The following is a 16,434-nucleotide window of genomic DNA, read 5'->3' on the forward strand; positions in this document are numbered from 1 at the left end:
CTATAAAAAGTTGTTTCTTTTCAAATTGAATCCCTTGATCTTTAAGTGCTCCCACACTGAGTGTGCATCAGAGACACCCCAGCTCCTTATCTGACTTCTGATCTGCGGTGGGAGGGGAATGTGGATATTGGCGGCCCTCAGGTGGCATAACGACTGTGTGCTCAATCACAGCCTCCCTTCCTCCATCCAGATTCACTGCTACTTGGGTCTTGCCTCTTTATCTCCTTCCCTTTCTTGTAGATTTCCAAAATGTCGTTTTCCTTTCCTTCTTGTTTTCACTCTGGTCATCCCACTTGGACTTCCAAGTGAAGTCCCAAGAAAGACAAGGAATCATGGACATGGCATTTTTGACGCTGCGGTCAAATTCGGTAAGTTAATGATCCTGTGCAGGAAGAAATGTGACCTTGGCCTCCAGCCAGTCATCTGGGCTTTTTTTTGCCTTAGACTACAGCTGAGTCACATGCAAGTCGACTTATTATGCCAATATTCACAGCATAAATGTCTGTGCTTTATTTACATAGGCTTGATCAAATTTTAAAGATTATGGTTTAATACCACTCACTCTATGAGGAAGCTGGAGAGAGTTTTTGAACTTCCTAATGGAATTTTTACCCCCCAAATGAATTTAAAACGTAGTGGAATCTACTGAATTCGAAAATCTTAAGACTAAAAATATTAATTATGGTTCTGCATTGCATGAGCATCTACTGAATAATGAGCTCTCTGTAATTGTGAGTGTTAAATATTAACACTGAGATTTTGAACTCCAAATGGAGAGTCAATGAAAGAAATTTCTAAAATGTTTTTCAGAGTTTCTGTCCTTTGCATTTATCTCCTCTTCTGTTTGTCACAGAACAAGCAGCTTCTCTAGCTATGAAGTGCCAACACTTCTCTTAACCCTGAGACATGATCATTCATTCCTCCAAACAATGTAAGCAATAAATCTCCATTCTGACTCTTTATAGACAAATTACAAAACAGTTGATATTGGGGCATTATTTGGTTCAATTTTTTAAAATCTTGTGAAATTGAAATTATCTGGTCAAGGATCCAGAAGTCACAGAAGATATACAAAATCATCTTGTTTCCCATAATAATGGAAACTTACTTAAATGGAACAAGTGATAATTGCATTGTACCATTAAATAATGCATATAGCTCTTGGGACAAAATGATCATGGCTGTGTGTTTAGAAGCCATTCTATTAGGTTTAAATAAGGACAGGCACACCCACATATCATGTAAAAGAATAATCATTTGTATATACATATATGTTCTTTCTTGACTATTACATATTTTTTAAATTTCCATGTTACAGGAGGTGGAGGAAAAGCTCTCAGTGCTGGCTTGATTCTACGTGTCGGTTGTCAGTCATCTAATCAGTGGATTGGGTCTCCACCTCCATGTCATCCTATGCAGTCATGACCACCGGAGATGCTCTCGGCAGCCTCTGGAGTGATGACCTTGACAACCCTGCAACTTCTAATAACTGCCAAAGTTTTAGTGTACAAAATCTTAAAGCTGTTAGGAGCACATGCCAACTCATGATTTAATTATGACAAAGCATTCTTAGGGCAGTGGAACCCTATTTTGTGCCCTGATGCACCTGAGAGATATAATGAATCACAACTCCATCACTTCCTACTAACTGCTTAGGAAAATGCGCAACAATGTTAGAATGACACTTTGCCTTGGTTAGTTTATGTTATAGAACACACTCACCCTAAGACATGAAACCACTGCCAAATAATAGAAAGTGTACTAGAAGATATAACACCCTTCCATTCTATGGGATCCTCAGAGACACATAAATAAAATAATCAATGTAGGCTTCCTGGAAGTAGAGTTCTTTGTGAGAACAAACTGTGAATAAGAGGAAAGGAAAGGCTATCAAAAGAATATTGGATATAAATCATGGAACACTACATCAGAAACTATATGGTGACTAACATAACATAATAATAATAAAAAAAGAACATTGGATAGTAGCTCCATTGGGGATTGAGTTCTGGCAATTGTTTTTTTCTACCTGTCTCATCTTTAAAGGAAAGCACTGCCAACTTCAGAGAAATTACCCAATCCCGGAGTTAAAATACACCATGGTGATACAATTTTATCACGGAGGTTGAGGATAGGACGGGGTAGAGGAGCAGAAGATACGCTAGGGTCATGCATTGAACAGAATCAGAGATATAGCTATAAACAGTAATGAGGTCATCTTCTTCCTAAGATTTTCCTTGACCCTTTGTACCCTGTTGAGTTTGGATATGACTCTAGGTTTCCCAGTGTTGATGAGACAATGTTAAGAATGAGGTTTCACCGAACAGCAAGGCTGGTTCTCTGATGCAGAGATACAAGCCACTTTTCTTATCCATGGTTTACATACCGGGCTTCCTCATTAAAGAAAAAAAAAATGGATCATTTTATTTCCTTGTAAAATAATGAGCTTTTGAAATAATGAGCTGTGAAACTGAAAGGCATGATGCAAATTGTTGGTAAATAATCATAGCCATGAATCTGAAAAACTCCCAAATACTGTGCTCCTCAGACCAAATAATGAAATAATGACTTAATACTTACTGAAATCCTGGGGCGCCTGGGTGGCTCAGTCAGACACCTGCCTTCGGCTCAGGTCATGATCCCAGGGTCCTGGGATCGAGCCCTGCATCGGGCTCCCTGCTCGGCGGGAAGCGTGCTTCTCCCTCTCCCATTGCCCCCCACCCCCCACTTGTGTTCCCTCTCTCGCTGTCTCTCTGTCACATAAATGAATAAAAAATCTTTAAAAAAAAATAATTATTGAAATCCTGAGTCAAGCATCTGGCATTTCCACTTTACCATTTTACCAGTCATTTCACTGAAGGGGTATATCTATACTTGTTTGTGTGTGTGTGTGTTTGAGAGAGTGTGCGTGTGAGCAGGGGTGGGGGGAGTAGGGGTGAGGGAGGGGCCGGGAGAAATAAAGCATTTTAAGCAGGCTCCACACCCAGGGAGGATCCCGAGGAGGGGTGGCTCCATCTCACGACCCTGAGATCATGACCTGAGTCAAAACCAAGAGTTGGACACTTGACTGACTGAGCCACCCAGGCACCCTTCTATACTCTTCAAAGATGCTCATCTTTCTCCTAACAGGTAATACGTGGTCAGAGGTGATGGAGAAAGACAACACAAGCTCTTTTGAAGGCTTCATCCTGGTGGGCTTCTCTGACCGTCCCCACCTAGAGCTCATCCACTTCGTGGTCACCCTCACTTTTTACCTGCTAACTCTTGTTGGCAACATGACCATCATCTTGCTTTCCACTCTGGGTTCCCGGCTGCACACACCAATGTATTTCTTTTTGGCCAACCTCTCGCTCCTGGACATGTGTTTCACCACGGGCTCCATCGCTCAGATGCTCTACAACCTTTGGGGCTCAGATAAGACCATCAGCTATCTGGATTGTGCCATCCAGCTCTACTTCGTCCTGGCCCTAAGAGGGGTCCGTCCAGCTCTACTTCGTCCTGGCCCTAAGAGGGGTGGAGTGCGTCCTGCTGGCTGTGATGGCATATGACCGCTCTGCTGCGGTCTGCAGACCCCTGCACTACACCGTCATCATGCACCCGCCACTCTGTAGGCAGCTGGCTTCAGTGGCGTGGTTGAGTGGCTTTGGCAATTCTCTCATAATGGCACCCCACGTTGATGCTACCCCGCTGTGGGCACAGGCGGGTGGACCACTTTCTCTGTGAGATCCAGCGCTAATTGGCATGGCCTGTGTCAATACCGTGAGCCTTGAGGCACTGGCACTTGCCTTGGCAATCTTTATCATCCTGGCGCCACCCTTCCTCATCCTCGTCTCTTAGGTTACATTGCACAAATTGGTGTTTAGGATCAAGTCGGCCGCTGGGGGAAAGAAACCCTTCAGCACGTGCAGCTCCCACCTAAATGTCGTCTCTCTCTCCTAGGGCGCCACCACATACATGTACCTCCAGCCAGCAAACACTTATTCCCAGGACCAGGGCAAGGTCCTCACTCCCTTCCACACGATCGTCACTCCCAGTGTTAACCCCCTGATCTACACACTGAGAAACAAGGATGTTGAGGAAGCCATGAAGAAGGTGCTAGGGGAGGGGAGTACGGAAGGATAGCAAAAGTTTGGGGGCTGTCTTTTGACCCATCTTCTGTACACCCTGTTAGACATAGCAAATAAAGGACTATTCTGACATGGCAGACTGAAGAGGCACTCAACGAGATGGGGAGCTCAGTGTTTAGCGAGGTTGAGAAAATGCAACATTCCTGAGTCCACACTCCTCTCAGGTCCCTGTGAGCCAAGCACCGATCACTCGGAGGGCTCCAATTCGGGACCAAATAGCAACCTATGCTTGCAAAATACCAGCGGTGAACGCAGACAGCAGGCATTCTTGTACCCAGGCCAGCTTCGACCACAATGATTTGTACTCAGTAAGTCCTCAACATATATGAAAAGAATACGCTCAGAAGTGAAAAAAATAAAAAGTATTTATTTTTTCCAGAAAGTTCACATGTACTTTTATAGGGCCAAATTTCTGAATGAGAGGCAAAATAAATCATTCCATTATCTAGCTCTTAGTATTTCCAATACTGCAATGTGGATCCATCGTGTGGCTCCTGCATATTTTAATCATTGATATAACTGAGTTTAGTGATATTTATGTTTGACCTTCTGAGGCAAAAGTGAATGAAGAAGGTTATGTAGCAAGACAATGAGGTATTTGGGGGCGCCTGGGTGGCTCAGTCGTTAAGCGTCTGCCTTCGGCTCAGGTCATGATCCCAGGGTCCTCGGATCGAGCCCCGCATCGGGCTCCCTGCTCCGCGGGAAGCCTGCTTCTCCCTCTCCCACTCCCCCTGCTTGTGTTCCCTCTCTCGCTGTGTCTCTCTCTGTCAAATAAATAAAATCTTAAAAAAAAAAAAGACAATGAGGTATTTGCTTTATACGGAAGACAGAGTTTCTTGCTCATATTCAGTACTTGTTAGTACTTTATTTGTGACAAAAAAAGGCAGAAAGGTCTTTTTTTTTTAGTTTTCTTTTTTTAATTGCAGTAAAATATACACAATATCAAGTTTACCATTTTAACATTCCTTAAGAGTATCGTCAGTGGCGTTAAGAACATTCACATTGTCATACAACCATCACCACCATCTACCTTCAGAACTTTCTCATCTTCCAAACTGAACTCTGTATCCATTAGCAATAACTCCTCCTTCTCCCCTCCCCCCAGCCGCTGGAAACACCATCCGACTTTCAGTCTCTATGAATCTGACAAAGAGCTTCTTGCTTAAAATGTTTGAAGTTTATTAACCTCCATTTCCCCCTCTGTCACCAGGATAACCTTGGACAGAGGCAGAGAGGAATGACACGAATTCTGGGGTATTGTTGGAATCTTTATGATTGGGTGTTCTCTGGATGTCGATTTCTTCATTTATACCCATGACTGCAGTCCCTTGCCAGTCATAATGGAAGTTGATTGGAACAGTCTGTATTAGATGAATGAATCCTAAAGGCAGACAGGTTTCTTCAGACCTGAAATATTACCAATTGGATAAATCCCATCTCATAATCTGGGAAAACATTTGTGCAAGTGAATAAGGACTTTTAAATGTGGGGGTATTGCCCAGCAGTATCATTAGGGACTGGATAAAAGCTGGATTCAACAATTTCTTTTTTAAGCTCCCTCAAAGTCTTTAAGAAAGTTCAGGTTACTCTAGAGGCTCCAGAAAAAATACCAAATACCTAAATAAATTGTTCTAAAAAAATAAATGGTATATTAAATAACTAGAAACAAATGTGTGTTTCACATTTGCTTCTTTCAAGTACCAGTGAAACTTGGTAAATTAGGAGGACGTAGAAATCAAAATTGAAATAGTTTTTAATTTTAAATGAAGGATTAGTTGATTCATGTTATACTGGTAGATTTGATTTTATCTTGGCATATAATTTTATGCTGGTAGAAAATGATTTATAGGGAAATTCTATAAGCTATTATCAGTTACATTGTGATTATTAAAAATATATAAATCCTTTATGTGTATTCATTTAGAATATAGATTCATTTAGAATAAGACATACAAACTGACTTCATTTTTTTTTTTGCAATTCTGAAAAATTAATTTTTGTAATCCAAATCATTTTTAAGGAAAATGTATTTGGGTTTTTTTTGTTTGTTTTCTTTTTTATTTGAGTATAGTTGACACACATTGTTATATAGTTTCAGGTGTACAACTTAGTGATTTGGCAAGTTTATACATCATGCTCTGTTCACCATAAAGTAGCTACCATCTGTCCCAGTACCTGGTCATTAGAGTATCGTTGACTGTACTCCTCAGGCTCTGCGTTATATTCCCGCGACTTACTCCCTCCATTACTGGAGGCCTCTATTTTTTTTAAATTTTTTATTGTTATGTTAATCACCATATATTACATCATTTGTTTTGGTGTAGTGTTCCATGATTCATTGTTTGTTCATAACACCCAGTGCTCCATGCAGACTGTGCCCTCTTTAATACCCATCACCAGGCTAACCCATCCCCCTACCCTCCTCCCCTCTAGAACCCTCTGTTTTTCAGAGTCCATCGTCTCTCATGGTTCGTCTCCCCCTCTGACTTACTCCCCTTCATTCTTCCTCTCCTGCTATCTTCTTCTTTTTCTTTTTTCTTAAAATATGTTGCGTTATTTGTTTCAGAAGTACAGATCTGTGATTCAACAGTCTTGCACAATTCACAGCGCTCACCGTAGCACATACCCTCCCCAATGTCTATCACCCAGCCACCCCATCCCTCCCACCCCCAACCACTCCAGTAACACTCAGTTTGTTCCTGAGATTAAGAATTCCTCATATCAGTGAGGTCATATGATACATGTCTTTCTCTGATTGACTTATTTCACTAAGCATAACATCCTCCAGTTCCATCCACGTCGTTGCAAATGGCAAGATCTCATTCCTTTTGATGGCTGCATAATATTCCATTGTGTATATATACCACATCTTCTTTATCCATTCGTCTGTCGATGGACATCTTGGCTCTTTCCACAGTTTGGCTATTGTGGACATTGCTGCTATAAACATTGGGGTGCACGTACCCCTTCGGGTCCCTACATTTGTATCTTTGGGGTAAATACCCAGTAGTGCAATTGCTGGATCGAATAGTAGCTCTAATTTCAACTGTTTGAGGAACCTCCATACTGTTTTCCAGAGTGGTTGCACCAGCTTGCATTCCCACCAACAGTGTAGGAGGGTTCCCCTTTCTCCACATCCCCGCCAACATCTGTCGTTCCCTGACATGTTAATTTTAGCCATTCTGACGGGTGTGAGGTGGTATCTCATTGAGGTTTTGATTTGGATTTCCCTGATGCCGAGCGATGTGGAGAACTTTTTCATGTGCCTGTTGGCCATTTGGATGTCTTCTTTGGAAAAATGTCTGTTCATGTCTTCTGCCCATTTCTGGATTGGATTATTTGTTCTTTGGGTGTTGAGTTTGATAAGTTCTTTATAGATTTTGGATACTAGCCCTTTATCTGATATGTCATTTGCAAATATTTTCTCCCATTCTGTCGGTTGTCTTTTGGTTTTGTGGACTGTTTCTTTTGCTGTGCAAAAGCTTTTTATCTTGATGAAATCCCAATAGTTCATTTTTGCCCTGGCTTCCCGTGCCTTTGGTGATGTTTCTAGGAAGAAGTTGCTGCGGCTGAGGTCGAAGAGGTTGCTACCTGTGTTCTCCTTTAGGATTCTGATGGACTCCTGTCTCACGTTTAGGTCTTTCAACCATTTGGAGTCTATTTTTGTGTGTGGTGTAAGGAAATGGTCCAGTTTCATTCTTCTGCATGTGGCTGTCCAATTTTCCCAACACCATTTGTTGAAGAGACTGTCTTTTTCCACTGGACATTCTTTCCTGCTTTGTCAAAGATAAGTTGACCATAGAGTTGAGGGTCCATTTCTGGGCTCTCGATTCTGTTCCATTGATCTATGGGTCTGTTTTTGTGCCAGTACCATACTGTCTTGATGATGACAGCTTTGTAATAGAGCTGGAAGTCCGGAATTGTGATGCCGCCAGCTTTGCTTTTCTTTTTCAATATTCCTCTGGCTATTCGGGGTCTCTTCTGGTTCCATACAAATTTTAGGATTATTTGTTCCATTTCTTTGAAAAAAGTGGATGGTATTTTGATGGGGATTGCATTGAATGTGTAGATTGCTCTAGGTAGCATTGACATCTTCACAATGTTGGTTCTCCCAATCCATGAGCATGGAACGTTTTTCCATTTCTTTGTGTCTTCTTCAATTTCTTTCCTGAGTATTTTATAGTTTTCTGAGTACAGATCCTTTGCCTCTTTGGTTAAATTTATTCCTAGGTATCTTATGGTTTTGGGTGCAATTGTGAATGGGATCGACTCCTTGATTTTTCTCTCTTCTGTCTTGTTGGTGGTGTATAGGAATGCCACTGATTTCTGTGCATTGATTTTATAGCCTGCTACTTGACTGAATTCCTGTATGAGTTCTAGCAGTTTTGGGGTGAAGTCTTTTGGGTTTTCCACATACAGTATCATATCATCTGCAAAGAGTGAGAGTTTGACTTCCTCTTTGCCGATTTGGATGCCTTTGATTTCTTTTTGTTGTCTGATTGCTGTGGCTAGGACTTCCAATACTATGTTGAATAGCAGTGGTGAGAGTGGACATCCCTGCCGCGTTCCTGACCTTAGGGGAAAAGCTCTCAGCTTTTCCCCATTGAGAATGATATTCACTGTAGGTTTTTCGTAGATGGCTTTTATGATATTGAGGTATGTACCCTCTATCCCTATACTCTGAAGAGTTTTGATCAAGAAAGGATGCTGTACTTTGTCAAATGCTTTTTCTGCATCTATGGAGAGGATCATATGATTCTTGTTCTCTCTTTTATTAATGTATTGTATCACGTTGATTGATTTGCGGATGTTGAACCAGCCTTGCAGCCCAGGAATAAATCCCACTTGGTCGTGGTGAATAATCCTTTTAATGTACTGTTGGATCCTATTGCCTAGTATTTTGGTGAGAATTTTTGCATCCATGTTCATCAAGGATATTGGTCTGTAATTCTCCTTTTTGATGGGGTCTTTGTCTGGTTTTGGGATCAAGGTAATGGTGGCCTCATAAAATGAATTTGGAAGTTTTCCTTCCATTTCTATTTTTTGGAACAGTTTCAGGAGAATAGGTATTAATTCTTCTTTAAATGTCTGATAGAATTCCCCTGGGAAGCCATCTGGCCCTGGGCTTTTGTTTCTTGGGAGATTTTTGATGACTGCTTCAATTTCCTTAGTGGTTATAGGTCTGTTCAGGTTTTCTATTTCTTCCTGGTTCAGTTTTGGTTGTTGATATATCTCTAGGAATGCACCCATTTCTTCCAGATTATCTAATTTGCTGGCATAGAGTTGCTCATAGTATGTTCTTATAATTGTTTGTATTTCTTTGGTGTTGGTTGTGATCTCTCCTCTTTCATTCACGATTTTGTTGATTTGGGTCATTTCTCTTTTCTTTTTGATCAGTCTGGCCAGGGGTTTATCAATCTTGTTAATTGTTTCAAAGAACCAGCTCCTAGTTTCGTTGATCTGTTCTACTGTTCTTTTGGTTTCTATTTCATTGATTTCTGCTCTGATCTTTATTATTTCTCTTCTCCTGCTGGGTTTAGGCTTTATTTGCTGTTCTTTCTCCAGCTCCTTTAGGTGTAGGGTTAGGTTGTGTATTTGAGACCTTTCTTGTTTCTTGAGAAAGGCTTGTATTGCTATATACTTTCCTCTCAGGACTGCCTTTGCTGTATCCCAAAGATTTTGGACAGTTCTGTTTTCATTTTCATTGGTTTCCATGAATTTTTTTAATTCTTCTTTAATTTCCTGGTTGACCCATTCATTCCTTAGTAGGATGCTCTTTAGTCTCCTTCTATTTGAGTTCTTTCCGACTTTCCTCTTGTGATTGAGTTCTAGTTTCAAAGCATTGTGGTCTGAAAATATGCAGGGAATAATCCCAATCTTTTGGTACTGGTTAAGACCTGATTTGTGGCCTAGGATGTGATCAATTCTGGAGAATGTTCCATGGGCACTAAAGATGAATGTGTATTCTGTTGCTTTGGGATGGAATGTTCTGAATATGTCTGTGAAGTCCATTTGGTTCCTTGTTGATCTTTTGCTTAGAGGATCTGTCCATTTCAGTCAGGGGGGTGTTAAAGTCCCCCACTATTATTGTATTGTTGTCAATGTGTTTCTTCACTTTTGTTATTAATTGCCTTATATAATTGGCTGCTCCCATGTTTGGGGCATAGATATTTACAATTGTTAGATCTTCTTGTTGGATAGACCCTTTAAGTAGGATATAGTGTCCTTCTTCATCTCTTATTACAGTCTTTGTTTTAAAATCTAGTTTGTCTGATATAAGGATTGCCACCCAGCTTTCTTTTGGTGTCCATTAGCATGGGAAATGGTTTTCTACCCCTCACTTTCAATCTGGGGGTGTCTTTGGGTCTAAAATGAGTCTCTTGCAGACAGCATATTGATGGGTCTTGTTTTTTAATCCAATCTGATAGCCTGTGTCTTTTGATTGGGGCATTTAGCCCATTTACATTCAGGGTAACTATTGAAAGGTATGAATTTAGTGCCATTGTATTGCCTGTAAGGTGACTGTGACTGTATGTTGTCTGTGTTCCTTTCTGATCTTTGCTGCTTTTAGGCTCTCTCTTTGCTTAGAGGACCCCTTTCAATATTTCTTGTAGGGCTGGTTTCGTGTTTGCAAATTCCTTTAGTTTTTGTTTGTCCTGGAAGCTTTTTATCTCTCCTTCTATTTTCAATGACAGCCTAGCTGGATATAGTATTCTTGGCTGCATATTTTTCTCGTTTAGTGCTCTGAAGATATCTTGCCAGTCCTTTCTGGCCTGCCAGGTGTCTGTGGATAGGTCTGTTGCCAATCTAATATTTTTACCATTGTAGGTTACATATCTCTTCTCCCGAGCTGCTTTCAGGATTTTCTCTTTGTCTCTGAGACTCGTAAGTTTTACTATTAGATGTCGGGGTGTTGACCTATTATTATTGATTTTGAGAGGGGTTCTCTGTGCCTCCTGGATTTTAATGCCTGTTTCCTTCCTCACATTAAGGAAGTTCTCTGCTATTATTTGCTCCAATATACCTTCTGCCCCTCTCTCTCTTTCTTCGTCTTCTGGGATCCCAATTATTCTAATGTTGTTTCATCTTATCGTATCACTTATCTCTCGAATTCTGCCCTCGTGATCCTGTAGTTGTTTCTCCCTCTTTTTCTCAGCCTCTTTATTTTCCATCATTTGGTCTTCTATATCACTGATTCTCTCTTCTGCCTCATTTATCCTAGCAGTTAGTGCCCCCATTTTTGATTGCACCTCATCAATAGCCTTTTTTATTTCGACTTGGTTAGATTTTAGTTCTTTTATTTCTCCAGAAAGGGTTTCTCTAATAACTTCCACGCTTTTTGCAAGCCCAGCTAGTATCTTTAAAGTCATGATTCTGAACTCTAGGTCCGACATCGTACTAATGTCCGTATTGAGTAGGTCCCTGGCTGACGGTACTACCTCTTGTTCTTTTTGCTGAGGTGATTTTTTTCGTCTTGTCATTTTGTCCAGAGGAGAATAGATGAATGAGAGAACAAAATGCTAACAGGTTTACAACGTCCCCAGCAAATATACTGTATACAAATCAGAAAAGACCTGAAACAGCGGGAAAGAAAGGGAAAGAAAGAAAAAAGAAAGAGAAAGGAAAAAAAAAAGATAAAAACAAAAACAGAACAATACAAAAAAAGCAGAATGTGATCCAATATGATCAGGCTAGTGCATAGATCAGTGCCACACACTAGATTTTGGGCGTATTTTGGTCTGTTAGAAAAAAGTGCCTCCTAAAATTTTAAAGGAAGAAAGACATATATGTACAAAATAAGGGTTGATACAATGAAGGGATGGAGATGACTGTAAAGATGAAAATTATAAAAGATTTTATAAAAGGACTTGATAAGATAAGAAGTTGTTTGAAAAAAGAAAGAAGATTTAAAAAAAAAAGAAGAAAAAAGGGAGAGAATGTGATCAGGCAGGAGACTAGAACAGAGCCATACACTAGTGATTTAGGGTATATTTTGATCTGTTAGAAGAAACTGTATCTCAAAATTTTAAAGAGAGAACAACTTATATATATATGCCAAAAATAAGCGTAACTACTATGAAGGGATAAAATATGACTCTAAAAATGAAAAATAAAAAAGGTGTTTTTTTTTAAAAAAGAGATTGATAAGATGTTGGTTGAAAAAAGGGAAAAAGAAAAAAAAACAGTTAACAAAAATTAACTTTGATGAACTAATAAATCATGGTAAAAAAAAGCCATGAATTCTATGCAGTATTCCCTAGCGCTGGAGTTCTCCCGTTCTCCTTGATCAGTAACTTGGTCTTGGCTTGCTGGTGTTTGTGCTGATCTTCTGGGGGAGGGTCCTGTTGCCGTGGTTCCCAAATGTCTTTGCCGGAGGCGGAATTGCCGCCGTTGTCGGTCCGGGCTAAGCAAGCTGCTCGGGTTTGATCTCAGGAGCTTTTGTTCCCTGCAAGCTCTCGGTACAGCTTTGGAGGACCAGGGCAAAAATGGTGGCCTCCCAATCTCCACCCGGAGGAGCTGAGAACTCGGGGCCCCCTCCTCAGTGTGCCCCCAGAGAAAAGCAGTCACTCCCGTGTCCCCGGTCTCCGGCCGCACTCCGTGCTCACCCGGCCTGTGACCGAGCGTTGCTATCTCTGGTACCCGACCCCGTGTGGAGTCTCCAAACCCAGCAGATCCCTGCGGTGCGCTCCCGCACCGCTCCTCCCGGGGGAGGAAGGGGAGTCTCCCCGGCTCTGCCGCTTGTTGGGTCCCTGCTGGAGCAGCCGTGGCCCAAATGGGCCGCGGATGACAGTTTGTGGCCACCCCGAGCTGAGCGTCCGCGCCTCGGCTCCATCTCTGCAGCCGGCTTCCCCGCTCCAGTACCTGGGAGCTCTGGCGCACTCAGGCTCCCCCGGTCTCTCTGTGACCCCAAGGGTCCTGAGACCACACTGTACCGTGAGGGTTCCACCCCCCACTTAGCCACTGGAGCGACGTCCCTCCGCGGAGCCGACTTCTTAAAAGTTCCAGTTTGTGCTCCGGGGCTCTATCACTTGCCAGAAGCGGCCGGCGGAGGCCCCTCCCCCACCGTCTATCCTCCCGAATATCGCCTCGGATTCACTTCTCCGCACGTCCTACCTTCCAGTAAGAGGTTGCTTCTCTGTTCAGAGGGTTGTTGCTACTCTCCTCTTCGATCTCCTGTTGAGTTCGTAGGTGTTCAGAATGGTTTGATCCCTATTCAGCTGAATTCCTGAGACCAGAGGAAATCTAGGTCTCCTACTCCTCTGCCATCTTGCTCCGCCCCCCCCCCAGGCCTCTATTTCCCTCTCCCCCTCTCCCATTTTGCCCAGCCCCTCAGCCCCTCCCCTCTGGCAAACAGCAGTTTGTTCTCTGTATTCATAGTTCTGATTCTGCTTTTTATTTGTTTATTCAACTTTAAGATTCCATTTATGAATGTAATCATATGGTATTTGTCTTTCTCAGTCTGATTTATTTCATCTAGCATAATACCCTTCCAGTCCAGCCATATTGCCTCAAATGGCACAATCTCATCCTTTTTTATGACTGTGTAATATTCCGTTGTGCATATATATCACATTTTCCTTATCTATTCATCTATTGGTAGACACATAGTTTGCTTCCATGTCTTGGCTGTTGTAAATAATGCTGCAATAAACATAAGGGTGCATGTATCTTACTGAGTTAGGGTTTTCATTTTCCCTGCGTAAATACCCAATAGTGGAATTATTGGGTCATGTGGTATTTCTAACTTTTTGAGGAACCCCCATAATGTTTCCCACAGTGGCTGCACCAATTTATATTCTCACCAACAGTGCATGAGGGTTCTTTTTTCTCCATATCCTTGTCAACACTTCTTGTTTCTTGTCTTCTTGATTTTAGCCATTCTAACAGGCATGAGGTAGTATCTCATTGTGGTTTTCAATTGCATTTTCCTGATGTTGAGTGATGTTGAGCCTCTTTTCATGTGTCCATTGGTCAGTTGGATGTCTTCTTTGGAAAAATGTCTATTCAGGCCCTCTGCCCATTTTTAAATTGGATGATTGCTTTCTTCCCAGTGACCCTTGTTACTTGTATCTGTTCTCTGGTGCCAACCAAGATGTATGGTCTGTCCTTCATAGTCTTCCCCCAGCCCACCAAAATATCATTCTGCAATCCATATAATTAGAGTTGTGTTCTACTTGTCCCAGAGAGATCAGCTATAAACTATTTTATGCCAAACAACCATTGAGAGATATTGTCTTGTAAGCAGTAATTACTTGAGAACTCTTCATGATGAATTAGGATCAATAAAAGAACTAAAAGAGGGCACCTGGGTGGCTCAGTTGGTTAAGCGTCTGCCTTCAGCTCAGGTCATGATCCCAGGGTCCTGGGATCGAGCCCCGCATCGGGCTCCCTGCTCACTGGGGAGTCTGCTTCTCGCTCTCCTTCTACTGCTCCTCCTGTCTGTGCTCTCTCTGTCAAATAAATAAATAAAATCTTTAAAAAAAAATAAAAGAACTACATGTATTCTCCATGTTCTATATTATCAGCTCCATGAAGCCAAGTGTTCATCTTCTAACTATCTGCTTCTCCTAACACCTGATAAGCATTTTACTTCAGTAATTTTAAAAAAATTCAATGTCTATAAGAATGACTGAAGTATGCAAGCTCAAGGAATGGGACTCTGTGAATGGTGGAGGTGGTAATGATGTTAATGATTAGATGGCGATAAAATAAAGAAAAAGTCAGTTGATAAGGAAGATTATATACATATATGTCTTCAGTCCAGGTCTCTTTTTCTTAATTTCACACCTGTAGATATAGCCTGTAGGTATTTCTTCTTCTTTTTTTACTGAGGTATAATCGACCTGTAACATTATATTAGTTTCAGGTATACAACATAATGATTATTTGTATCCAGTGCAAAGTGATCATCACAATAGGCCTAGTTAACATCTGTCATCATACAAAGTTACAAACTTTTTTCTTACAGTAAGTTTTTTTTTCTTATGATAAGAACTTTTGAGATCCACTCTCTCAGCAACTCCCAAATATGGAATACAGTATTATTAACTAGAGTCATCGTGCTGTACAAGACACCTCACATCATCTATCTTATAATTAGAAGTTTGTACCTCTGGCCCCCTTCATTCATTTCACCTGTCCACCCCTGACCCCCGCCACCAATCTGTTCTCTGTATCCATGAGCTCGGTGTTTTCTTTTTTTTAAATATTCCTACTTTTGATGAACTTCAGAATATTAGATTCTACATAGCTTACACTAAAATCCTATTAATTACTTGCACATGTACTTATGTTTGTTTTTTCAATTTATTTAGCAAATATTTATTGGATAGCTACCAAACTCCATGGTCTATTATAGAATTTGAGATACATGAGTAAACAAAATAGACAAAAATCTCTGCCTTTGCAGGATTTGCATTCTATCAAAGACTACATAAAATAAACATTACACCTAATAACTTAAAAAATATACAAGAAGGTGATCATTATATAACAAAAGGATCTGGAGAATTTGGGAATGCTGAGGGGGGGTGTCAATAGGAAATGGCATATTCAGGGTAAGCTTCATGCAGAAGGTGAGATTTGAGCAAAGGTCTTGAAGGGGTTGCATGCGCACTAACCGAGAGCACATCTGAGGGAACAACGCTAGTCAGAGGTTAGAGGTAGAGTAGTTGCTGAGAGTCAAAAGCATGAATGAGCAGCTCTTTGAGGAACAAGACAGGTGTGGTCAGCTGGGATGGAGGCCGGGAGGGTGTTCCAGTCGAGGTGGTCTATGTTGTGCTGAGATGATAAACAAACCAAAACCACAGTAACTTAACACAACAAAAGTTTACTCTCTTTAGTACTAGGTATCCAGTGAAGGCCCTTATGGGACCTGTTTATCAAAGTCACTCTGGGACAAAACAGAGCAGAGATTTCATGCTGAGTTGTGCTTTCATGATCAGCCCAGCAGCGGGGACCTGTTCTGGGGTTTTAGTGCTTCTTCCTAGAAGGGACAAATGATACTTTTGCTCACATTTGTTTGACCAAATCAAGTCACGTGGTCATCTCTTTATTTAAGGGGACAGGGAAATACAATCTTAGCATACGGATACAGAAGGTATGAGAAATGGAAACAGTTGATAAATGGCACTTACAATGACTATCATTCACTCTTATCATCACCAAACACTTGTTTTTTTTTTTCCCTTCCTGCACATATGCAAAAACACACTCAACTCCTCCAAGAAAGAGACATCTTCAAAGGCCATGTTGTTCCTCGCAACCAGCCAAAAGTGTAGACCCTCCACGTAGTGTGCATCTGTGT

At 41.3% G+C, this 16,434-nt stretch overlaps 1 pseudogene; it reads left to right on the forward strand.

Moving 5' to 3' along the window:
- Positions 1 to 3,149: 3,149 nt before the first annotated feature.
- On the forward strand, positions 3,150 to 4,122 carry LOC113926842 (annotated as a pseudogene).
- The last annotated feature ends 12,312 nt before the right edge of the window (positions 4,123 to 16,434 follow it).

Source organism: Zalophus californianus, chromosome 7 (assembly GCF_009762305.2).
Source record: "Zalophus californianus isolate mZalCal1 chromosome 7, mZalCal1.pri.v2, whole genome shotgun sequence".
In the NCBI taxonomy this organism is placed as follows: domain Eukaryota; kingdom Metazoa; phylum Chordata; class Mammalia; order Carnivora; family Otariidae; genus Zalophus; species Zalophus californianus.